Raw genomic sequence first — 27,100 nt, 5'->3', positions numbered from 1 at the left:
AGTCTGTTTATCTTGACTGAGTCACCATCTCTCCACCCAGATACATAGTCTGCCAAGGTCAAAGAAGGGCCGCCTCTCATCCAATCCCCTCCTCCTCTATCTCCACATCTAGTTAGTCTCAACTGCGCCTCCTAAGTCATTTCCCAGGTTGTTTGCTCTTCTTGGCACACCTGACTACCTGCTCTTCATGCCACCACATTCCTGCTAAAGACCCGTCGGACGGGCACTGTCTGTCTTCCCATTATGTGTCTCCCCTACCTTAATCCCATCCATGCCTGCTCCTTGGCAATGTCCAGACTACTTTACCTATTCTTAACAGGATGGTTCGTATTGACGAGCGCCTCTGTATTGCCTATGCATGTGTGTGCGTGTGAGTGTAGCACTCAGGAAAAATGAATGAAGAAGGCCTGTGTTTCTGGGCAATGCATTTTCAAAGACTGTAATAACACATCTGAACACACACTTGGGTCTGCACTCTCTAGCGAAAGCATTTTAGTAAGTAAATGAGAAATGGTTTAAATCGATTGGTAAAAACAATAGATCGGTTGTCTACCTATCTATCTGTTTCTAACTTGTTAAGTCATGGATTATGGAAACATACAGTGAACAGTCTAAATTGATAGGGGGTGACTGTGGTGTGGCTTTTTTTCTGTAGGCACTGCCGGGAACTGTTCTACGTCAAACCTTTTTCTACCATTTTGTAGCAGTTTCTTTAGTTCCATCTTGACCATATCTACTAGTTTTAAGAAATCCACTCAGTTTTAAATCCAAATCTTACCTTCATCCCAAAGTTTCTCTCTGCCCCATGCGTGGCCTGGCTGGTGGCTCCAGGAACCAGCACCTGGGAGGGGTCTGTCTGCTCTTTCACTCCTCTCCTCCCCACTCCAGCACTGGTGCGTGGAGAAAGAAAGGGACTCTGGAGTTGCTCTGGGACCTCCCTTCCCTTTACCTTGGCAGAGCCTAACTTCTCTGGTTGAGGGTTCAGGGGAGTAATGGATGGAAAATGTCAACCACATCCTTATCTGGTTGACATGGTACAATCCTGGCAGTCTCTGCTGCCACTGATGATAATCCCCCTTGGCCATTCAGTTCCTTTGTGTCTTACGGTGCACATTCTGGCTCTCTTGTAGGATGCATGGGTAAGTTATTTGGATTAGAAAAGGTGGATGCCTGGGACAGTGTAATTGGAGACCTCAGAATGACTGCTAGGCATGAGGGCAGAAGACAGCTCCTCTAGGTTTTACCTAGTGTGGAAATACGAGGGCAAGGTTCACGCAGGTCTTGGTATCCACTGCTGCTTTTCTTTCCAGAGTGAACAGGCAGGCACAGTGAAAGCAAACAGAGCCATTCCTTTTATTGAGAAGGCTCATGGTGATGGTGTCTGGTTGAAGCTGATTGATAGGATAATGAAGAAACTGATCTCAAGCACACAGATGGTCACACACACATGGTTCTTCTCTTTGAACTGACATCTTGGCAAAAGCCCTCTGAGCCCTGAGGATTGCAATGCAGAATAGACACAAATCTACGTGAGTAAGCAGAAGTCTGCAGTATGTACACACAGGCTTGCACATGTGGAGAAGACATCTGGAAGGACGCACCGCAGCTTGTCCAACCCCAGTCATCTGACTCAGGAGGCAGGCCTAGGGTATGGGTGGTGGAAGAGATTAATTTTCACTATTGCCCTTCTGTGTCATTAAAGTCTTGTACCCTGTGTCATTCCCTATTTAAAACTAAATAAAATGCCAAATGAAAGAAACAACATAAACATATGAGAAAAATCACATGGCCTGCTGCTATCATTAAAAATAAACAAACACACACCAGAGAATATTTGCATATGAAAAGACTCACACTGTGGTTCCACATATACAGAAAAGCCATAAACACAGGCATGTTTCAGCTTCAATTATTCCTGTTCTATTCTGCTTACTTGAAACCATGTCAAGTTAAGGGAGTACTTGGCAAAAACCTTTTTAGGTTACCCATAAATAAAAATATATGTGAATGCTATTCTTTTTCTTTCAATGCATTAAAAAACGTCAATTTATGCATAAATAGCTAATAGGAGTGAAGGGGATTTTTTTTTCCACCTAAGCTTTTCCAGTAAAAATTATAATTGGCTCAAAAATAGCTAGAGAAATTTTTAGGCTAATATTTTTAAGAAGTTAGAAGTGGCTAAGAACAAGAGTTTAGCATGAGAGTAATTCCTCAACCGCAGCTGATGTATTCCACAAATCTTTCATGCAATTCAGAAGTAAAGTGCAGGCAGAAGATTAGACTAGAGAACAGCCAGGGGAGAAATGGGCCATTTTAAGTACAAGATGGCTTTCTAGGCCGAGCATAGTGGCTCACGCCTGTAATCCAAGCACTTTGGAGGCCAAGGCAGGCGGATCACCTGAGGTCAGGAGTTCAAGATGGCTTTCTAATTCTAACCCAGAATTTCAGATTTATTGACCAATCAACCTAAGCTCACATAAGCATCTTTTTCTGGAATTTAAATATTCTTTAAAAATATATTCCTGATTAAAACAATTCTAAATAACTCAGGTAAAGGTACAGTCTCTAGCAAGCATGATTCCGGCAATATTCAACCCTGCCCCACCTCCATGCTCTAGAATGACGTGTTTGCACGGAACACTCACATACACACCTACCAGCTACTGGAATGAGGTGTCACTGTAGAGATGCACAACGCTGTTTAAACTCAGTCTGTTACGTAAGTCCTTTGAGATGTCTCCAATTTTGCTGTGTTGTATTGCAATTAAATAATTGTATATACATCTTTGGGCACATTCCTGTTAAGGTAAATGGGTTTTAATATGGAATTAATATTAAATATTTTTAATATTGATTTAATGCATATTCCGACCTGCTGTCCTAATAAAATTGTTCCAATTATGGTTGCCAAGGTAAAAAAATCAAAGTCACACTTCAGACATGTTACTTAGACTAAGTACATTTACCAATATTGTAGACTATACAAATTTAAAAATATTTTAGGCTATGCAATTTTAAGAGTTTTTGAATTTTTCATTATTCCAAAATATTCTTCAGGTACCATATGAAAATTGCAACTCTTTGCTAAATTAGGGGCACTTCCAGAACCAACTACACATTTGAAAGCACTGAAAGAAATATGTAATCCGCATCACTTGGGATGATGCTCTGAGTGTAAGTGTCTCTCGTAGTTATGCCATGTACGAGGGCAGATCGAGCGGGATTACTCATTTGTGTTTTCTTTTCCATAGGTGTTGTTATTCTTCAAATCCACACCATACTCCAAAGTGCTGTCTGCTTTAAGCCCTTCGGCGAGCACAAACTTCAAAACTCCATGGAATTCAGATATAGGCACTTTTGTTTCGACAACATAAACAATAGTGGCGGAGAAGCGTTTGCCTGGTCCTCACTGTTGTTGGTAATGTAAGCGGATGCTTAGAGCTTTGCTCTGCCTGAACCCGTCATAAATGTGGGACCTCGAGTGAGAGAGACGTACATGTGTTCTTCCATAGTTTTGTATTTGTGATACAATGGACCCCCTAAATTAGGGCCAGCAAGCATTTTCTGAAAAGAACAAATCAGAAGTATTTCAGATTTTGTGGGCTGAGAGGCAAAATTGAACATTTTATGAAGGCGCTTTATTGTGTTTCAATAAAAGCATATTTATGGACACTGAAGTTTGAAATTCATAAAATTTTATGTGTCACAAAATATTTTTATTCTTTAGATTTTTTTAAAAGACATTAAATTTTTAAAAAAATCTTAGCTTGAAGATTGCATGAAAACAGGTAGTAGGCCATACTGGGCCAATGGGCTACAGTTTGCCACCCCCAGCTATAAATGCAGAGCCCAAGGCACGTGTGTCTCTTGGTAGAAATATATTCCTGGATCATTAAAAACATCCATTGCAGGGGTTGTTGCACCCACAATACATTTTGAATAAATTGTTCTTGACAAATATTGTTCTAGTAGGATTTATTTCGCCACCTATTTTTCATATTTTATACTTACTAAACTTTGTGACCATGTGGTAGGGAACTATCACCTTTGTTTTAGAGCAGTGTTAGGCATACAGAGGGTACAGAGGGCTCCCATATATTTCCTCCTTAACCCTCTTCCCCTCATTTTCTTCCATCATCAACATTTTACATCACCATGGTACATTGGTTACAATTGATGAGTGAATATTGATAAATTATTACTAAGTTTGGAATTTACATTACAGTTCACTTTTTGTGTTGTCCAGCTCCAAGAAAAAAGTGTGGAAGGAAGCACGTTGTAGAGGCATCATCATAAGCGAAATCTTCCTATAAACCCATCAGATCTCATGAGAACTCACTATCACTAGAACACCATGGAGATAATGGCCCCCATGATTCAATCACTTCCTACTGGGTCCCTCCCATGACACATAGGAATTATGGGAAATACAATTCAAAATGATATTTGGGTGGGGACACAGCCAAACCATATCAATGGGATTCGAGGGAGGTTCAAGGCAATGTGCTCTATGACTGCCCACAAGGACAGGCTGGAAGTTCAGGCGGGATTTCAGTGATACAATCTTGAGGAGACACCCCCTTTGCCAGGAAGCTTCCATCTCTGCTCATTCTTTACTAATTGGATGATGCCCACCACTGTTATGGAAGGCAATCTACTTTATTTAAAGTTTACTGATGTAAACTGTTAATCACACCTGAAAAATAGCAGCTGAATTAAAGGCTGGCATCTAACTTGTAAAACATGGCTTCCTGTTGTGCCTCAACCTGGGACTGATTAACCAAGTGCTTTAATGTGGTAGCTTTTGTCCTTCTGTAGATATTGCTGTTCTTTCTTTCCTGTTTTCTGACAACTTGACTACCTTGCGTGTTGAACATGAGTGAAATAATTGACGTTCTATGAGTGAAGGAAGTCCCCTTCTGGACAGCTGGGGAAACCACCCCAGGGAGACATGACCTTTACCAAGTTTTTCCAGGGCGAGATACAAGATGGTGGCAGAAATTAAACTCTGGGGTCAGACGCATCTTGATTTGATGCATCGTCAAGACACATCTTCTCTCTATTGGATCTTAGCTGAGTGATGTGGGACAAATTTTTTAGTCTCTCAAAATCTCAGTTCTCTCTGTGGTCATGGGCAGATAATGAAGCTCACCTTTAAGACTGCAGTGAGGGTCAAATGAGGAATCACACTCAGTGTGTCTTTTGCTTCTGGACATGGTGGAACTAATTTAATGCTCTCTTGGTGGGGCGAAGCCATCTCCTGGTTATCCCAAGTCATGACTTTCCTGAGGCTTCCCGCATCTCCTCACCTCTTTGGTACAGCCATCATAACTGTGGCACAAAAGGCCAGGGTTCCTCTCTGTGGAAGGCAGACCCCTGACTTTTATCAAGACCTTTGAGCTGGGTGCAAACATCATGGCACAGTCAGCTCCCACACTGCACCCTGGCCCTTCTGTGATCCTTGTAAGAGAGTGTGATGCAGGCTTATCTGTTGTCATGTGAGCCTCAAGGGCTACACCTGGCTGTTAATGCCATTGCCTTTTTAAAAAGTCATTGTGCAGAGAGTGCATAGATGCTTCTGTTACATTATGAGTGGGGAACTCCATGCTGGGTTACCTGGGCCTTTGCAGTCTGTGATTCTCTGCTGCTCCCAAAAGGAAACTGCTCAGGGTCTCCTTTGGGCCTGTCCAGAGGTAGGCCTGTAGCTCTCCCACTGGTTTGTGGAGGTGGTGATGTGGGGACCCCAGGTCCTGAACAGATGTTCTGTGTCAGAGTGATGGTGGGGAAGACCAATGATGAATTAGGCAGAGGATCTCATGCTTCACAGCTCTCTGATTTTAGTGTTCCATACGGAACCACTGCATCATGCCCTATTTCTAAATTAAATGAAAGGAGAAATTCCCACACACAAACAAATGCAGCATATTCTCTGGAGCGACATCTGGTCTCCAGACAGCTTTGAACAAGGTTTAGAGACCTGAGAACATAGCTCTGCAGAAGAAGAAAAGTATCTTAGAGCCACTGGCACAGGCTTTCCTTCCTTTCCACCCAAATCCTGACACTAACATGCTGTGAGGATTGGAGCCATTTTACTGTTCTCTGTTCTCAAGTGAGCACATTTCCTTTCTATGTTTTCCCAAACCAGATAATTACAACACAGCAAGAAGCTGGCAATGGGAAATAGGGCAGCTTTCACTCATATTTAATGTGTCCTAAGCGCCAGAAACACAGACAATGATTTTGAAGGAAAACACAGCATCTATCAAAAACTCAGAAAAAGGAGTTCTGAAACTTCATTAAAGCAAGAGCATGAAAGTGATTTAACAGGAACAAAGACTAAAGCCCCATAAATGAATAATTTTATTTCCCATTATTGTACAGAATCACCTCTTAGAGAATTCATAGAAAAATTAAAGGCACCCGAGAGAGGACTCAAGATGGCGCTGTGAGAACAACCCAGGATTGGAGCTCTTCTCGTTGAATCCGCAAACGGTGAGTCAGAGCGGCATTTCCAGACTGATCTTTGTTGCCCACAGAACGGGGAAACTCCCAAGTATAAAAAAGACACGGGACGCCAGGCAGTAGGTCTGCCTGGCGAAGCCGGCAGCCGGGGCGGCGGCGGCCGGCCCTAGCCAGCAATCCCCACAGGGCGCGCTTGTCCGGGTGCCCTGTTGAACCGGCAACCTGAGACTTGAGAGGGCTGGACTTGAGACTGAACGAGACTTGGACAGTAGGCCAGCCCAGGGGATTGCAGGGATTGGGATACCCAGTGGGACGAACAAAACCGCGATTTCAAACTATCCCGAGCAGACGGTCCGAGACGCTCTGTGGGGGAGGGGCGTCCACCACTATCGAGGCAACCCGCCCCAACTGAGATACACGCCCACTGCTGACACAGCCAGCCATTGCCGAGGCAACCCGCCCCAACTGAGATACACGCCAACTGCTGATGCAGCCAGCCGTTGCTGAGGCAACCCGCCCCACCTGAAATACACGCCCATTGCTGACGCATCCAGCCGTTGCCGAGGCAACCCATCCCTACTGAGATACACGCCCACTGCTGACGCAGCCAGCCGTTGCCGAGGCAACCCACCCCAACTGAGATACACGCCCACTGCTGACGCAGCCAGCCGTTGCCAAGGCAACCCGTCCCTACTGAGATACACGCCCACTGCTGACGCAGCCTGCAGTTGCTGAGGCAACACGCTACAACGAAGAGACTCCGCCGCAGGGCATGGCGGAGACCACAGCAGAGCCGGCAGGAACAGCGCGAATCACACAACAGCAGGGCGGAGCCTCGGCAGCCAAACAGTGGCTAGTCTGCCTTCTAGCCGGGCAGGACACCTGATCAGACATCCAAAAATAAAGCCCAAACCCCTCAACACAGAGCATTTGAGAAAAAAAAAAAAGGGGTTTTGTAATGAGCTCTGTTGCAGCAGAATAAAACATAGCAGCCTAACAGCCCTGAATGAACAACAGAGTGCACAGCTCAGCAATTAAACCCCTATAGAGTACAAACTGTCTCCTCAAGCAGCTCCCTGACCCCTCTATATCCAAAAGACTGACATTAGGCAGGCATCATCCTGGGACAAAGAGAGCAGAAAAAGAAACTGGTAGCATCCCTCGCTGTGCCACAGCTACTAGAGGTGCACCCCAGACAAGCAGGGTCTGGAGCGGACCTCAGCAGTCATACAGCAAAGGGGCTAGACTGGTAGAAGGAAAACCAAGCAACAGAAATACTTCATCATCAACATTCTGGGTGTCCACTAAGAGACCCAAACGAAAAGTCAGCAACTATGCAGACGACCAGCGGACAAATCCACAAAGATGGGAAGAAACCAGCACAAAAAGGAGGAAAACACCTGAAACCAGAACACCTCACCTCCTAGAAAGGACCAAAACTCCTCACCAGCAAGGGAGCAAAGCTGGACGGAGAATGACTGTGACGAAATGACGGAATTAGACTTCAGAAGATGGATAATGAGAAACTTTTGTGAGCTAAAAGATCATGTATTAAATCAATGCAAAGAAACTAAGAACCTTGAAAAAAGATTTGAAAAAAGATTCGAGGAAATGATAACAAGAATGGATACCTTAGAGAGGAATATGAATGAATTAAAGGAGCTGAAAAACACAATACGAGAACTTCGCGAAGCAAACACAAGTTTCAATAGCCAAATTGACCAAGCAGAAGAAAGAATATCTGAAGTCGAAGACCAACTCAATGAAATAAAATGAGAAACCAAGATCAGAGAAAAAAGCACAAAAAGGAATGAACAAAGTCTCCAAGAAATGTGGGACTATGTGAAAAGACCTAACCTACGTTTGATAGGTGTACCAGAAGGGGATGAAGAGAATGAATCCAAGCTGGAAAATACTCTTCAGGACATCATCCAGGAAAATTTCCCCCACCTAGCAAGACAGGCCAACACTCAAATGCAAGAAATACAGAGAACACCACAAAGATATGCTGCAAGAAGAGCAACCCCAAGGCACATAATCATGAGATTCAACAAGGTTGAAATGAAGGAGAAAATACTAAGGGCAGCCAGAGAGAAAGGTCGGGTCACCCACAAAGGGAAGCCCATCAGACTCACAGCAGATCTCTCGGCAGAAACACTACAATACAGAAGAGAGTGGGGGCCAATATTCAACATTCTTAAAGAAAAGAACTTTCAAGCCAGAATTTCATATCCAGCCAAACTGAGCTTCAGAAGTGAAGGAAGAATAAAATCCTTTGCGAACAAGCAAGTACTCAGAGATTTTGTCACCACCAGGCCTGCTTTACAAGAGCTCCTGAAAGAGGCACTACACATAGAAAGGATCAATCAGCACCAGCCATTCCAAAATCACACTGAAAGCTAAAGAGCTTCAACATAATGAAGAATCTACAACAACTAACAGGCAAAACAGCCACTTAGCATCAAAATGGCAGTATCAAATTCACACATAACAATATTAACCCTAAATGTAAATGGACTAAATGCACCAATCAAAAGACACAGACTGGCAAATTAGATAAAAATCCAAAACCCATCAGTGTGCTGTATCCAGGAAACCCATCTCACATGCAAGGATACACAAAGGCTCAAAATAAAGGGATGGAGGAAGATTTACCAAGCTAATGGAAAGAAAAAAAAAGCAGGAGTTGCAATTCTCATCTCTGATAAAATAGACTTTAAAGCAACAAAGATCAAAAGAGACAAAGAAGGCCATTACATAATGGTAAAAGGATCGATACAGCAAGAAGAGCTAACGATCCTGAACATATATGGACCCAACACAGGAGCACCCAGATACATAAGGCAAGTTCTTAATGACTTACAAAAGGACTTAGACTCCCACACAATAATAGTGGGAGATTTTAACACTCCACTGTCAATACTAGACAGATCAACCAGACAGAAAATCAACAAGGATATCCAGGGCTTGAACTCAGACCTGGAGCAAGCAAACCTGGTGGACATTTACAGAACTCTCCACCCCAAATCCACAGAATACACATTCTTCTCAGCACCACATCACACCTACTCTAAAATTGACCACATAATTGGAAGTAAAGCACTGCTCAACAAATGCAAAACAACTGAAATCATAACAAACAGCCTCTCAGACCATAGTGCAATCAAGTTAGAACTCAGAATTCAGAAATCGACCCAGAACCGCACAGCTTCATGGAAACTGAACAACTGGCTCTTGAATGTTGACTGGGTAAACAACAAAATGAAGGCAGAAATAAAGAAGTTCTTCGAAACCAATGAGAATGAAGACACAATGTGCCAGAACCTCTGGGACACATTTAAAACAGTCTCTAGAGGAAAGTATATAGCAATAAGTGCCCATATGAGGAGAATGGAGAGATCCAAAATTGACACCCTATCGTCAAAATGGAAAGAGCTAGAGGAGCAAGATCCAAAAAACTCAAAACCCAGCAGAAGACAAGAAATTACTAAGATCAGAGCTGAGCTGAGGGAGATTGAGACACGAAAAACCCTTCAAAAAATCAATAAATCCAAGAGCTGGTTTTTTGAAAAGATCAACAAAATAGACAGACCACTAGCCAGATTGATTAAAAAGAAAAGAGAGAACAACCAAATAGATGCAATAAAAAATGATAAAGGGGAAATCACCACAGATTCCACAGAAATTCAAACCATCATCAGAGAATATTACAAACAATTATATGCGCATAAACTAGTAAACCTGGAAGAAATGGATAAATTCCTGGACTCCTGTGTCCTCCCAAGCCTAAACCAGGAGGAAGCTGAAACTATGAATAGACCAATAACAAGGTCTGAAGTCGAGGCAGCAATTAAGAGCCTACCACACAAAAAAAGCCCAGGTCCAGACGGGTTCACAGCCGAATTCTACCAGATACACAAGGAGGAGCTGGTACCGTTCCTTCTAAAACTATTTCAAACAATCCAAAAAGAGGGAATCCTTCCCAAATCATTTTATGAGACCAACATCATCCTGATACCAAAACCCGGCAGAGACCCAACGAGAAAAGAAAACTTCAGGCCAATATCCATGATGAACATAGATGCAAAAATCTTCAATAAAATATTGGCAAGCCGATTGCAACAGCAAATCAAAAAACTTATTCATCATGATCAAGTAGGATTCATCCCGGGGATGCAAGGCTGGTTCAACATACGCAAGTCTATCAACGTAATTCACCACATAAACAGAACCAAAAGCAAAAACCACATGATTATCTCAATTGATGCAGAGAAGGCATTTGACAAAATTCAACAGCCCTTTATGCTAAAAACCCTCAATAAACTCGGTATCGATGGAACGTATCTCAAAGTAATAAAAGCTATTTATGACAAACCAACAGCCAATATCATACTGAATGGGCAAAAACTGGAAGCATTCCCTTTGAAATCTGGCACTAGACAAGGATGCCCTCTTTCACCACTCCTATTCAATATAGTACTGGAAGTTCTAACCATAGCAATCAGGCAAGAAAAAGAAATAAAGGGTATTCAAATAGGGAAGGTGGAAGCCAAATTGTCTCTATTTGCAGATGACATGATAGTATACCTAGAAGACCCCATTGCCTCAGCCCAAAAACACCTGAAACTGATAAACAACTTCAGCAAAGTCTCAGGATATAAAATCAATGTGCAAAAATCACAAGCATTCATATACACCAATAACAGACTTAAAGAAGCCAAATCAAGAGCGAACTGCCATTTGCAATTGCTACAAAAAGAATAAAATACCTTGGAATACAACTCACAAGGAACGTAAGGGACCTCTTCAAGGAGAACTACAAACCACTGCTCAACGAAATCAGAGAGGACACAAACAGATGGAGAAACATTCTATGTTCATGGTTAGGAAGAATTAATATTGTGAAAATGGCTATACTGCCCAAAGTAATTTACAGAATCAATGCTATCCCCATCAAACTACCATTGACTTTCTTCACAGAACTGGAAAAAACCACATGAACTTCATATGGAACCAAAACAGAGCCCGCATAGCCAAGTCAATTCTAAGCAAATTGAATTTTTGCTTAGCGGGGCATCACACTACTGGATTTCAAACTATACTACAAGGCTACAGTAATCAAAACAGCATGGTACTGGTACCAAAACAGAGATATAGACCAATGGAACAAAACAGAGGCACCGGAGGCAACACAACATACATACAACTATACAATCTTTGATAAACCTGACAAAAACAAGCAATGGGACAAGGATTCCATATTTAACAAATGGTGTTGGGAAAACTGGCTAGCCATGTGCAGAAAGCAGAAACTGGACCCCTTCCTGACACCTTACACTAAAGTTAACTCCAGATGGATTAAAGACTTAAACATAAGACTTGGCACCATAAAAACCCTAGAAGGAAATCTAGGCAAAACTATCCAGGACATAGGAGTAGGCAAGGACTTCATGAACAAAACACCAAAAGCATTGGCAACAAAAGCCAAAATAGACAAATGGGACCTAATGAAACTCCACAGCTTCTGCACGGCAAAAGAAACAGTCACTAGAGTGGATCGGCAACCAACAGAATGGGAAAAAATTTTTGCAGTTTACCCATCTGACAAAGGGCTGATATCCAGAATTTACAAAGACCTCAAGCAGATTTACAGGAAAAAAACAAACAAGCCCATTCAAAAGTGGGCAAAGGATATGAACAGATACTTTACAAAAGAAGACATATATGAGGCCAACAATCATATGAAAAAATGCTCATCGTCACTGGTCATCAGAGAGATGCAAATCAAAACCACATTGAGATACCATCTCACGCCACTTAGAATGGCGATCATTAAAAAATCTGGAGACAACAGATGCTGGAGAGGATGTGGAGAAAAAGGAACACTTTTACACTGTTGGTGGGAGTGTAAATTAGTTCAACCATTGTGGAAGACAGTGTGGCGATTCCTCAAGGCCTTAGAAATAGAAATTCCATTTGACTTAGCAATCCCATTACTGGGTATATATCCAAAAGACTATAAATCGTTCTACTATAAGGACACATGTACACGAATGTTCATTGCAGCACTGTTTACAATAGCAAAGACCTGGAATCAACCCAAATGCCCATTGATAATAGACTGGATTGGAAAAATGTGGCACATATACACCGTGGAATATTATGCAGCAATCAGAAATGATGAGTTCGTGTCGTTTGTAGGGACATGGATGAATCTGGAGAACATCATCCTCAGCAAACTGACACAAGAACAGAAAATGAAACATTGCATATTCTCACTCATAGGTGGGTGATGAAAAATGAGAACACATGGACACAGAAAGGGGAGTACTAAACAGTGGGGTCTATTGGGGGGAAAAGGGGAGGGCCAGTGGGAGGGGGAGGTGGGGAGGGATAGCCTGGGGAGAAATGCCAAATGTGGGTGAAGGGGAGAAGAAAAGCAAAGCACACTGCCATGTGTGTACCTACGCAACTGTCTTGCATGCTCTGCTCATGTACCCCAAAACCTATAATCCAATAAAAAATTAAAAAAAAGTGAAATAAAATAAAAATATAATAATTACAATTAAAAAAAAAAGAAAGAAAAATTAAAGGCACCCAACCAGTCACTAAAAAACTTTTTTTTTTTTCCTACAAACGAGATAAATGAAATGAAATTCTTGAAGTACCTGGCAAGATGGCTGAATAGAAATAGCTCTGGTCTGCAGCTCCCAGCAAGATCAATGCAGAAGGTGGGTGATTTCTGCATTTCCAACTGAGGTACCTGGCTCATCTCACTGGGACTTGTTGGACAGTGGGTGCAGCCCATGGAGGGTGAGCCATAGCAGGGTGGTGTGTTGCCTCACTCAGAAAGCACAAGTGGTCAGGTAATTCCCTTCCCTAGCCAAGGGAAGCTGTGAAGAATTGTGCTGTGAGGGATGCAGTGCACTCTGGCCCAGATAGTATGCTTTTCCCATGGTCTTCACAACCCACAGACCGGGAGATTCCCTTGGGCGCCTATACCACTAGCAAGACAGAACAGTTTACTTACCTGGAAAGGGGACTGAATCCAGGGAGCCGAGTGGTCTAGCTCAGCAGATCCCACTTACACAGAGCCCAGCTAGCTAAGATCCACTGGATTGAAATTCTTGCTGCCAGCACAGCAGTCTGAAGTTAACCTGGGATGCTAGAGCTTGGTAGGGGGAAGGGCATCTGCCATTACTGAGGCTTGAAGAGTTTTCCCTTCACAGTGTAAATAAAGCATCAGGAAGTTTGGACTGTGTGGAACCCACCTCAGCTCTTCAAAGTCACTGTAGCCAGACTACCTCTCTAGATTGCTACTCTCTGTGCAGGGAATCTTTGAAAGAAAGGCAGAAGCCCCAGTCAGGAACTTATAGATAAAACCCATCTCCCTAGGACAGAGCACTTGGAGGAAGGAGTGGCTGTGGGTGTAGTTTCATCTAAGCTTAAATGTTCCTGCCTGCTGGCTCTGAAGAGAGGAACACATCTCACAGTACAGTGCTCAACCTCTGCTAAGGCACAGACTGCCTCCTCAATTGGGTTCCTGACCCCCATGCCACCTGACTGGGAGATATCTCCTAGCAGGGGTCGACAGACACCTTATACAGGAGAGCTCCAGCTGGCATCTGGGGGGTGCCCCTCTGGGATGAAGCTGTCAGAGGAAAAAATAGGCATCAATCTTTGCTGTTCTGCAGCCTCCACTAGTGATAGCCAGGCAAACAGGGCCTGGAGTGGACCCCCAGCAAACTCCAGCAGATCTGCAAAAGAGGGGCCTCACTGTTAGAAAGAAAACTAACAAACAAAAAGCAATAGCATAAACATAAACAAAAAGGACAACCATGCAAAAACTCCATCTAAAGGTTACCAATGGCAAAGACCAAAAGTAGATAAATCTATGAAGATGAGGAAAAACCAGCACAAAAAGCCTGAAAATTCCAAAAGCCAGAATGTCTATTTCCTCCAAACTATCACAACTTCTCACCAGCAAGGAAACAAAGCAGGATGGAGAAAGAGTTTGACAATTTGACAGGAGTAGGCTTCAGAATGTGGTTAATAACCACCTTAGCTCCAAGCTAAGGGAGCATTTTCTAACCCAATGCCAGGAAGGTAAGAACCTTGAAAAAAGGTTAGAGGAATTGCTAACTAGAATAATCAGTTTAGAGAAGAAAATAAATGGCTTAATGGAGCTAAAAAAAAACACAGCAGGAGAACTTTATGAAAAATACACAAGTATTTTTCCAAATATTTTCCAAGTATTATAGCCAAATCAATCAAGTGGAAGAAAGGATATCAGAGATTGAAGATCAACTTAATGAAATAAAGCTTAAAGACAAGATTAGAGAAAAAAATAATAAAATGGAACGAACAAAGCCTCCAGAAAATATGGGACTATGTGAAAAGACCAAACCTACGTTTAATTGGTTTACCTGAAAGTGATGGAGAGAGTAGAATCAGGTTGGAAAACACTCTTCAGGATATTATCCAGGAGAACTTCCCTGAACTAAAAAGACAGGCCAACATTTAAATACAAGAAATACAGAGAACACCACAAAGATAGTTCTTGAGAAGAGCAACCCCTAGACACATAATCATCAGATTCACCAGGGTTGAATGAAAGAAAAAATGGTAAAGGTAGCCAGAGAGAAAGGTCCGGTTACACAAAGAGGGAAGCCCATCAGATTAACAGCAGATCTCTCTGCAGAAACCCTATGAACCAGAAGAGAGTGGGGACCAATATTCAATATTCATAAAGAAAAACTTTTCAACCAAGAATTTTATAACCAGCTAAAATAACCATTGTAAATGAAGTATAAATAAAATCCTTTACAGACAAGCAATTACCAATAGATTTTGTAACCACCAGGCCTGCCCTGCAAGAGCTCCTGAAGGAAGCAGTAAATATGGAAAGAAAAAAAAAGTACCAGCCACCGCAAAAACATCAAATTGTAAAGACCATTGGTACAATGAAGAAACTGCATCAACGAATGAGCAAAATAACCAGCTAGCATCATAATGACAGAATCAAATTCACACATAACAATAGTAAACTTAAATATAAATGGGCTAAATGCCCCAATTAAAAGACATAGACTGGCAGATTGGATTAAGAGTCAAGACCCATCTGTGTACTGTATTCAGGAGAACCATCTCATGTGCAAAGACACACATAGACTGAAAATAAAAGGAGGAAGGAAGATTTACCAAGCAAATGAAAAGCAAAAAAAGAGCAGGGATTGCAATCCTATTCTCTGGTAAAACAGACTTTAAACCAACAAAGATCAAAAAAGACAAAGAAGGGCATTAAATAATGGTAAGGATCATGCAACAAGAAGAACTAATGATTCCAAATATATATGCACCCAATACAGGAGCACCTATGTTCATAAAGGAAGTTCTTAGAGACCTACAAAGAGACTTAGAGTCCCACACAAGAATAGTGGGAGACTTTAACACCCCACTATCAATATTAGACAGATAAAAAACACAGAAAATTAACAGGTATATTTAGGACTTGAACTCAGCTCTGGACCAGGAGGACCTAATAAACATCTACAGAACTCGCCACCCCAAATCAACAGAATATACATTCTTCCCAACACCACATCACACTTATTCTAAAACTTATTACATAATAGGAAGTAAAACACTCTTCAGCAAATGTCAAAGAGTGGAAATCATAACAGCCTCTCAAACCACAGTGCAATCAAATTAGAACTCAGAATTAAGAAACTCACTCAAAACCACACAACTACATGGAAAATGAATATCCTACTTCTGAATGACTACTGCATAAATAAAGAAATTAAGGCAGTAATAAAGAAGTTATTTGAAACCAATGAGAACAAAAACACAACATACCAGAGTCTCTGGGAAACAGCCAAAGCAGTGTTGAGAGGAAAATTTGTAGCACTAAATGCTCACAGGAGAAAGCAGGAAAGATCTAAAATCAGCACCTTAACCTCTCAATTAAAAGAACTAAAAAAAGCAAGAGCAAACAAATTCAAAAGCTAGCAGAAGACAAGAAATAACTAAGATGAGAGCAGAAATGAAGGAGATACAGACATGAAAAACCCTCAAAAATTGATTAATCCAGGAGCTGGTATTTTTAAAAGTTTAAAAAAAATACATAGACTGCTGACCAGACTAATAAGGAAGAAAAGAGAGAAGAATCAAATAGATGCAATAAAAAATGATATAGGGGATATCACCACTGATCCCACTGAAATACAAACTGCCATCAGAGAATACTATAAACACCTTTATACAAAGATTCTATAATATCTAGAAGAAATAGACAAATTCATGGACACATACACTGTCCCAAGACTAAACAAGGAAGAATTTGAATCCATGAATAGACCAATAACAAGGTCTGAAATTGAGGCAGTAATTTATAGCCTACCAACTAAAAAAAGCCTAGGACCAGATGGATTCATAGCCATATTCTATGAGAGGTACAAAGAGAAGCTGGTACAATTTCTTATGAAACTATTCCAAACATAAGAAAAAGAGAGACTCCTCCATATCTCATTCTATGAGACCAGCATCATCCTGATATCAAAACCTGGCAAAGACACAACAAAAAAAGAAAATTTTATGCCAATATCCCTCATGACACCAATGCAGAAATTCTCATTAAAATACTGGGAAACCAAATCCAGCAGCATATCAAAAAGCTTATCCACCATGATCAAGTTGGCTTCATCCCTGGATGTAAGACTGGTTTAACATATGCAAATTGATCAACATAATCTCTCACAAACAGAACCAATGACAAAAACCACATGATTATCTCCATAGACATAGAAAAGGTTTTCAATAAAATCCAACACCCTTTTATGCTAAAAACTCTCAATAAATTAGGTATTATTGAAACATGTCTCAAAATAATAATAGCTATTTATGACAAATTCATAACCAATATCATACTAAACGCACAAAAGCTGGAAGCATTCCCTTTGAAAACTGGCACAAGACAAGGTGCCCTCTCTCACCACTCACATTCAACAAAGTATTGGAAGTTCTGGCCAGGTCAATCAGGCAAGAGAAAGAAGTAAAGAGTATTCAAATAGAAGAGAGGAAGTCCAATTCTTTCTGTTTGCAGATGACATGATTGTATATTTAGAAAATCCATCGTTTCAGTGCAAAATCTCCTTAAGCTGATAAGCAACTTCATCAAAGTCTCAGGATACAAAATAAAGGTGCAAAAATCGCAAGCATTCCTGTACACCAATAATAGACAACAAAGAGTCAAATCATGAGTGAACTCCCAATCAAAATTGCTACACAGAGAATAAAATATCTAGGAATACAACTTACAAGAGATGTGAAAGACCTCTTCAAGGACAACTACAAACCACTTCTCAAGGAGATAAGAGTACACAAACAAATGGAGAAACATCCATGCTCATGGATAGGAATAATTAATATTATGAAAATGGCCATACTGCCCAAAGTAATTTATAGATTAAATGCTATCCCCATCAAGTTTCCATTGACATGCTTCAGAGATTTAAAAAAAAACTATTTTAAATTTCATATGTAGGCAAAAAAGAGCCTGTATAGCCAAGACAATTCTAAGCAAAATGAACAAAGCTGGAGACATCAAGCTACCTCACTTCAAACTATATTACAAGACTACAGTTACCAGAATAGCATGGTACTGGGACCAAAACAGATATATAGGCCTATGGAACAGAACAGAGGCCTCAGAAGTAATACCACACATTTATAACAATTTGATCTTTGAAAAAACTGACAAAAGTAATGGGGAAAATATTCCCTATTCAACAAATGGTGTTGGGAAAACTGGCTAGCCATATACACAAAACTGACAATGGACCCCTTCCTTACACCTTTTACAAAAATTAACTCAAGATGGATTAAAGACTTAAATGTAGGACCTAGAACCATAAAAAATCTAGAAGAAAACCTAGGCATTGTCATTCAGGACATAGGTATGGTCAAGGCTTCATGACTAAAACACAAAAAACCATGGCAACAAAAGCCAAAATTGACACATGGGATCTAAGTAAACTAAAAAGTTTCTGCAGAGCAAGAGAGGTAATCATCAGAGTGAACAGGCAACCCACAGAATGGAAAAAAATTTTTGCAATTCGTCTGTTTCACAAAGGACTAATATCTAGAGTCTACGGAGAACTTAAACACATTTACCAGAAAAAAACCAAACAACACTGTCAAAAAGTGGGTGAAGTACATGAACATACACTTCTGAAAAGATGTTTATGCAGCCAACAAATATATGAAAAAAGCTCATTATTACTAGTTATTAAATGCAAATCAAAACCACAATGAGATACCATCTTATGTCAGGTAAAATGGGGATCATTAAAAAGTCAGGAAACAACAGATACTGGAGAGGATGTAGAGAAATAGGAACACTTTTACACTGTTGATGGGAGTATAAATTAGTTCAACCATTGTGGAAAGCAGTGTGGTGAGTCCTCAAGGATCTAGAACCAGAAATACCATTTGACCCAGCAATCTCATTCCTAGGTATATACCCAAAGATTATAACTCATTCTACTATGAAGACACATGCACATCTATGTTGCAGCACTGTTCACAATAGCAAAGACTTGGAACCAACTCAAATGCCCATCAGTAATAGACTGATGGATAAAGAAAATGTGGCACACATACCATGGAATACTATGCAGCCATAAAAAAGGATGAGTTCGTGTCCTCTGCAGAGACATGGATGAAGCTGGAAACCATCATTATCAGCAAACTAACACAGGAACAGAAAACCAAACACCACATGTTCTCACTCATAAGTGGGAGCTGAACAATAAGAACACATGGACACCGGGAGGGGAAGGAACATCATACACTGGGGCCTGTTGAGGGGTGGAGGGGTAGGGGAGTGATAGCATTAGAAGAAATAACTAATGTAGATGACAGGTTGATGAGTGCAGCAAACCACCATGGCATGTGTATACCTGCGTAACAAACCTGCATGTTCTGCACATGTATCTCAGAACTTAAGGTATAATAATAATAAAGATATTCCAAATTGCTTCACAACAACCTCTCTAGTGATCATTCACTGACATCTAAGATAACTTTGATATGTACAGCAGGGGAGTGACTTCCAATTCTATTCAATGTGCAGAAGCAGTTCTCTGGCTGACCTCCATGGCATGCTTATGTGTCACCTCCTGCTTCCCCCAATCTTCATATTACCCCACAGGAGAAATAAAGGGCAGTCTCTGTCTGCATGACACATCAGGCCCACTTGACCTTGGGGGGATGAGAACTCAGCCTCTTCATTGCTTTCCTCCTCCTCAAAATCTTCCTGATCTTCAGCCCTAGAGCGTGCCAACATCCTCATGGTCCATCCTCTAGGAGAATCACAGAAAGACTAGATCTCATACAATAGACCCACAGGTGAGAATGTTCACAATCTCAAATGGTGCTTTTTTTCTTTACTTCAAATGGACAGCTACAATGGTAGGTTTAAAATTTAAATACTATAAAGTGCAATTTCCATACCCCCATTTGTAGGTACTATACCTAACATTATGATGAGCTTGAATGACTTCCACGAATATCATACAACACTGAGGCAGATTCAGAATCCATCTAAAAGGAGCTTCGAGTGTCTAAGATACCCGAGATAAACTTCACATTGTCAAGTAGGTGGACCCCAGAGATGCCCAGACTTTGGCTTGAACTCCAGTCCTGCTTGTTAGTTATTTAAATGATTTTGCACTGATTACCAAGCTTATTTCTCTGTCAAAAATGAAATATGTTGAAATTAAGGTTGTGTGAGAATTAAATGTGAAAATGCATATAAAACAGTTCACACATGCTAAATGCCCGTTATTACCAGGTATTACCTGGCATACCCCAAACTCGGTATTTGCTATCAACTTCTTAGTTTCATTTTCAGGAGTGATAAGGGATGAGGGCAGGTAAGTGCTAGGTAGAGAAGGGGGTGTGTCCTTGCTGAGGGCTACACTCTTGGGCTTGTGTCCTTGGACCTAGGTGAGGACAGGCACCCAAATGTTGCATGCTCCAAGAGCACTCTGGCCTGCCATGCCCCCTCTACTATGCCTATAAAAACCCTGAGATCCCGGCGGGCACACACACAAGCAGCTGGATGTCGAGAAAAACCCAGCCGCAGAAGAACGTACAGATGCTGACAGATCATCTATGGTGAAACAACGTGGATGCTGAGGATAATTCGGCCGGGGATGGTTGGAGGAGACCTCAGTCAGTGAGCAGGCTGAAGCTAGGGGATGATCACCTTCCCACTCCATCCACTCTCTGGCTCCCCATCCATCTGCTGAGAGCTACCTCCACCATTCAATAAAACCTTCTACTCATTCTTCAAACTCATATGTGACCAATTTTTCTGGTACATTAAGACAAGAACCCTGGGATGCAGAAAGCCGTCTGTCCTTACCATAAGGAAGAGGGTGTAATTGAGCCAGTTAACACAAGCCACCTGCAGAGGGCTAAGCTGAAGGAGCACCCTGTAGCACAGGCCCACTGGGGCTGTAGGAACTGTAAACACTCAGCCCTAGACAACGCTATTGGATCAGAACCCAAAACTGCTCCCCCTGACCGGCCTGCGTGCATGCTCCCCCTAGGGGTTTGAGCTGTGGGGGACCCAAGAAGTGAGCCACAGCCTGTCCCACACCCTGTGAGGGGGATGAGGAAAAACTTTTCCTGTTTCACTAGCAGTTTTGGGAGAAAGCAACAATAGCTGGTTTTATAATAAAATTAAACACTGCTGCAGTTCTGGAAATTTCCTGGAATCAATATCAGCTACAATATTTTAGCTATAATACAGTTCTTCTATTTTTTTAAAAGCCAAACTCTGGCTAATGAGAATTTAAAACCATTTTCAGTCCAAGATAAATATGACGTAGATCTGAGGAGTTAGAGATCCACTATAGCAAGCTCCTTCCCCCCTCCCCTCCTGTCTCACAAAGATCTTTTCTGTAACAGAGTTAGAGAGAATTCACAGGATGTAAACATCTTCCTTTAAATACAAAACACTAAAATTAGAGGAAAGTTTACAGGTCAGTCCTTTCCATAGACTGCTTCTCGTAACAAAAGGTTGAATGAACTCAGTGGAGGTGGGGGGGCACTTAGCCAAAAGGAAAATGGGGTGAATGGCCTTCAGTTAATTGCAAGCTGTTCTGTCACATGCCAGAGTGACAAAGGTGTGACGGCAGGGGAAACCAGAGAGAGAATGAGGAAGTCTCAGATGTGATGACACAGCCAATGGCAGAGTTTCACTGGAGTGGATTTTAGAACAGAATGAGGCACTTTTTCTTCAAGCGCCTCTTTTCTCTTTTTAATTTTGTCTTTAATTGACAGATAATAATTGAACCTATTTAAGGGATACAATGTGATGTTTCAATATGAGCATACATTGTGGAGTAGCCAAATCAGGGTGATTTACATATCCACCACCTTATACCTTTAGCATTTCTTTGTGGTGAGAAAATCCAAAATCCTTTCTTCTAGCAATTTTGACATGCAATAGTGTTAACCATAGGCACATGACTGTTCCATAAGATACCAGAGCTAATTCCTCCTATCCAACGGTAACTTTGTACCCGTTGACTAATCTCTCCCTAATTGCCCTACCCCCTATTCTCCCCAGCCTCTGGTAATCACAATTCTAGTCCCTAATTCTACGAGAGATCACTTCTCTAGATGCCAAACATGAGAGTGATCACTCAGTATTTGTCTTTGTGCCCAGCTTATTTCACTTAACATAATGTCCTCCAGGTCCATCCATGTCGATGCAAGTGACAGAATTTTGTACTTTTTTGTAACTGAATAGTATTCCTCCATGTTTATACCCCGTTTTCTTGACTCATTTATCCCTGGAGGGACACTTGCATTGTTTCCATGTCTTGGCTTTGTGAATAGTGCTGCAATAAATGATGGCTGTTTAAAAATATGCTCCACAAATATACTCCAATTAGACTATTTTCTCTCTAAGCTGTGTGGTTTCAAATGCAGTTATCAATCCGAAAATGATTGCTATTTAGTTTATTTTCCTGTGCATGGAATCTGAAATCCCATCAGCTGCATCATCAGCTGGTTGAATCCCCTCAGATGAAGATCAAACGTGACGTCACATGTCAACCATTCAGCATTAATCATATGAGATTAGAGTCCACTCTACTTCAGTATTACCTCATCTTAACTAATTATATCTGCATTGACTCTATCTGCAAATAAGGTCGCATTAAGAGGTACCAGGTATTATGACTTCAATAGAAATGTTGAGGGGATTCAACACAATGCGACCTATAGCAGCTGTGAATGATGCAGTACATGCTGAGAAATGGATGCAGTGACTGTCAAGCACAGTTGGTAGTAACTGAGGGACTGATTCTACATGGCAGCACACTGTAGCAGAGGGGCCGATGACCCAGCAACACACCCTTGTTACAGGTCTGTGCGTTCAAGGAGGAAACTCCAGTTCACTTTGGGTTACCACTTGGAGGAATTCACTTACGTTCTATTACTTTTTTTGTCATTCCAGGCTTCCTTTATAGACATCCAAAGTGCCAAGGGCTATAATACTTCCCAATTGCATATAAGCTCAGATTGTGCCTGACAGAACTATTCAGAAATTCTATACATGCCACTTCCTTTTGGCATTTTGAACTGCATTTCATAATTACATGCTTGAAAACCCCTTGTGTGAAAGGTTGCTTTGTGGAAATGAAATTATAATACTGCAGTAAATCTCTAATTATGTGAAAATGTGCTATTCTTATCATCATCTGGTTTTATGAACTTTTAAGTACACTCTGCTTAAATTTTATGGTAATGCTGCCTACATTGTGAGGCTTTTTGTGCCAAGCTTATTTTAGAATGAAAAAAAATGTGTGAAAATATATGATCCATAAATTATCCTTGCCACAGGTATAGCTACTGCCTCACACAGTGCTGAAATTCTGGTTAAAGATACTCAAACCTCAAACACATAGGAGATAGTCACTACAGCAGAGAGTTCAAGCAGCTACCCAGACTTGAGTCTATTTAGGCAATAGTTCGATGGAAACAGAGGTATATAATAAAACGAATTAACCTTTGACCAGTAATGCCAGTCTAGGGAAACACATGAATCTCTAATAATTTTTTTCTGCTGTAAAAATCCATGTGGGTCAGGTGCAGTGGCAGCTCACACCTGTAATCCCAGCACTTTGGGAGGCTGCGGTGGGAGGATCATGAGGTCAGAAGTTCAAGACCAGTCTGGCCAAAATAGTGAAAACGTGTCTCTACTAAAAATACAAAAAATTAGCTGGGTGTGGTGGTGTGCATCTGTAATCCCAACTACTCAGGAGGCTGAAGCAAGAGAATCACGAGAACCCAGGAGGCAGAGGTTGCAGTGAGCTGAGGTCACGCCATTGCACTCCAGCCCAGGCAACAGTGTGAGACTCTATCTCAAAAAAAAAATAAATAAAATAAAATAAAATAAGGGGGGAGGACTCAAGATGGCGCTGAGAGAACAACTCAGGATTGAAGCTCTCGGTCAATCCGCGGAGAGGTGAGTTGGAGCTGCATTTTCAGACTGATCTTTGTTGCCCACAGAATGGGGAAATTCCCAATAAAAGAGACGTGGGACGCCAGGCAGAGGCTCTGCCTGGTAAAGCCGGCAGCCGGGGTGGCGGCGGCCAGCCCTACCCAGCGGTCCCCACAGGGCATGCTTGTCTGGGTGCCCTGTTGAACCGGCAACCTGAGACTTGAGAGGGCTGAACTTGAGACTGAATGGGACTTGGACAGTGGGCCAGCTCAGGGGATTGCAGGGACACAGCGTTTGGGGTAGCGCAGTGGGATGGACAAAATGGCGATTCCAAACGCTCCCCATGGAGACGGTCCCTGAGACGCTCCATGTGGGAGGGGCATCCACCATTACCGAGGCAACCCGCCCCTACTGAGATACACGCCCACTGCTGATGCAGCCTGCCATTGCCGAGGCAACCCGATACAACAGAGAGACTCTGCCTCAGGGCGTAGCCCGTGGCAGAGACCACAGCAGAAGAGCAGAGCCTGCAGCAACAGGGCAAACCTCACAAGAACAGGGCGGAGCCTCGGCAGGCAAATAGTGACCAGACTGCCTCCTCGCTGGGCAGGACACCTCAACAGACATCCAAAATTAAAGTCCCAACCCCCCAAGACAGAGGATTTGAGAAAAAAAGGGTTTTTTAATGAGCTCTGTTGCAGCAGAATCAAACATAGCAGCCTAACAGCCCTGAATGAACAACAGAGCTCACAGCTCAGCTATACCTATAAAGTACAGACTGTCTCTTCAAGCAGCTCCCTGACCCCTCTGTATCCAAAAGACTGACATTTGGCAGGCATCATCCTGGGACAAAGATAGCAGAAAAAGAAACTGGTAGCATCCCTCACTGTTCCGCAGCTGCTATAGGTGCACCCCAGACAAGCAGGGCCTGGAGTGGACCCCAGCAGTCATACAGCGAAGGGGCTAGACTGGTAGAAGGAAAACCAAGTAACAGAAATACTTTATCACCAACAATCTGGGTGTCCACTCAGAGACCCAATTGAAAAGTCAGCAACTACTCAGACGACAAGTGGATAAATCCACAAAGATGGGAAGAAACCAGCGCAAAAAGGAGGAAAACACCCAAAACCAGAACACTTCGTCTCCTAGAAAGGACCAGAACATGTATGAAATCAATGCAAAGAAACTAAGAACCTTGAAAAAAGATATGAAAAAAGATTTGAGGAAACGATAACAAGAATGGATAACTTAGGAATATGAATGAATTAAAGGAGCTGAAAAACACAATACGAGAACTAATACACCTTCTTAAGCCCCCTTTGTAGACATATGGGGATGTGAACCTGTTTCTATCTGTTGGATATGGGTGGAAGTAATGTGGTCACTTCTAGCCCCCGGGAGCTGAGAAGCATATATGTCATTCAACTCCCCAACAACCCATCATCTGCTGAATGAGGTTGAGGACTCAGGCACAAGGGGATGGGGAAGGTGTTACAATAGATAGTTAATCAGGCATAAGTTAGGAAAGGGCCCAACTGAGCCAACCAGGAATGTCAGGCCACCATCAGCTGATAGTCTGGCAGTTATCACTGGCTCTCTAAAAGGATAATTGGTCACAGCTGAAGCCAGGGAGAGGCAGTTTCCTGGTGGTTTAGCAATTGTCACACTGGCTTTCTAAAATGATAATTTGTCATAGCCAGTGCCTGAGACAGGCAATCCCCCATTGATAAAAACACTTAAAATTGGTAATCAGCAGCTTCCAGTAGAATCTCAGGAATTGGGCAAGTGAGCTCAAGCATGCTCATTAAGAGACAAAAATGGCAGAGTATGACTATGACCTTCCAGGAGCATTCCTCCAGAAAAGGGAAGAAAGCCTCAAGTGGGCACTCATGCAACTTCCCAAGCACACTGCACATGCTCACCTCCCAGGTAAAAGGAAGGCACCCTGCATGAGGGTGGCTCACCCTAAGGGAAGAACGAAGGAAAAGGGGATATAAGACACCAGAAGTATGCCAACATACAAAACCCCAAGTCAAAAGGTCAAATGCCACACTTTACCTCCAAGGTCCCTTCTTGGGTCTCTTCCAAGTGTACTTTCCTGCTCTAAAGATTTTTAGTAAACTTCCATTCCTGCTCTGAAACTTGCCTTATATAACAACATAAACTTTACTTGGTCTCTTTTTCTGCCTTATACCTCTTAGTCGAATTTGTCATTCCAAGGAGGCAAGAAATGAAGTTTCTGCAGACCCATATGGATTCACCTCCGGTAACTCAGGTATTTGCCACCCCTAACAAAGGCATAGGATGAACATGGTCCCCTAGTCACCGTGTGCAGTAAAGCCACACCCCAACCGGAGCCTCTCACATCATGCTATTACGTGCATCTATGGCCCTGTCTTTGGTCAGCTCATATGCACCACTGCCTTTTCTAAGTACTTCCCTATGCTGCCAGCAAGGCAAGAAAATAAAATGCTCCAAATCTCTTTTCTTGAACGGCTCCAGGTTAGAATTTGACAAAGAGAGAAATTCAGATACATCAGAACTGCTGGGCAGACACCAGGGTCACTGGAGTTTCCTGGGGCCAGTGAGGAAGGTAGCAGGGGCAGAAGGGAGATTGGGAGCCATCTGCTTTGCTAGTCTGAGGGAGGCAGTAGGTTCCCAGGGAATCCTAAATACCAAGGAAGCATCCCAGTGGGATTTTGAGAGTCACCCACTTCAGAGCCTCAGGCTGAGAGGTTCAGGGGCAGGTTCCCTGACTTTTGTGGCTGATTTCCTAATCTTCAGCTATTACATAAGACCAAAATCCTTTGTGAAACCCTTTACACCTGCAATGCTTAGAGTGGCATCTGCTAGTGTCACTGAAGCCTGCAAACTATGAATAAATTTCTATGTGTCCTGCTGCTAAATGCTCATTCTCACAAAACTTAACATGGTTTTTTTGGCTGTGTCCTCTTGTTTTTGAAAAACACTGACTTTATGAATACATATTTGACTTTTCTCTAAGCCACGTCCTTGCACTTGCTGGATTAATCTATGTCATTTGTGGAGGGCCTACATCTCCATTTCATAGATACAGTGCCAGTTCTTTAAACACACAGGTCCACTTAACATTCT

Source organism: Callithrix jacchus, chromosome 2 (genome assembly GCF_049354715.1).
Source record: "Callithrix jacchus isolate 240 chromosome 2, calJac240_pri, whole genome shotgun sequence".
NCBI classification, from domain to species: Eukaryota; Metazoa; Chordata; class Mammalia; order Primates; family Cebidae; genus Callithrix; species Callithrix jacchus.
Note: the sequence above shows the minus strand (reverse complement) of the source record.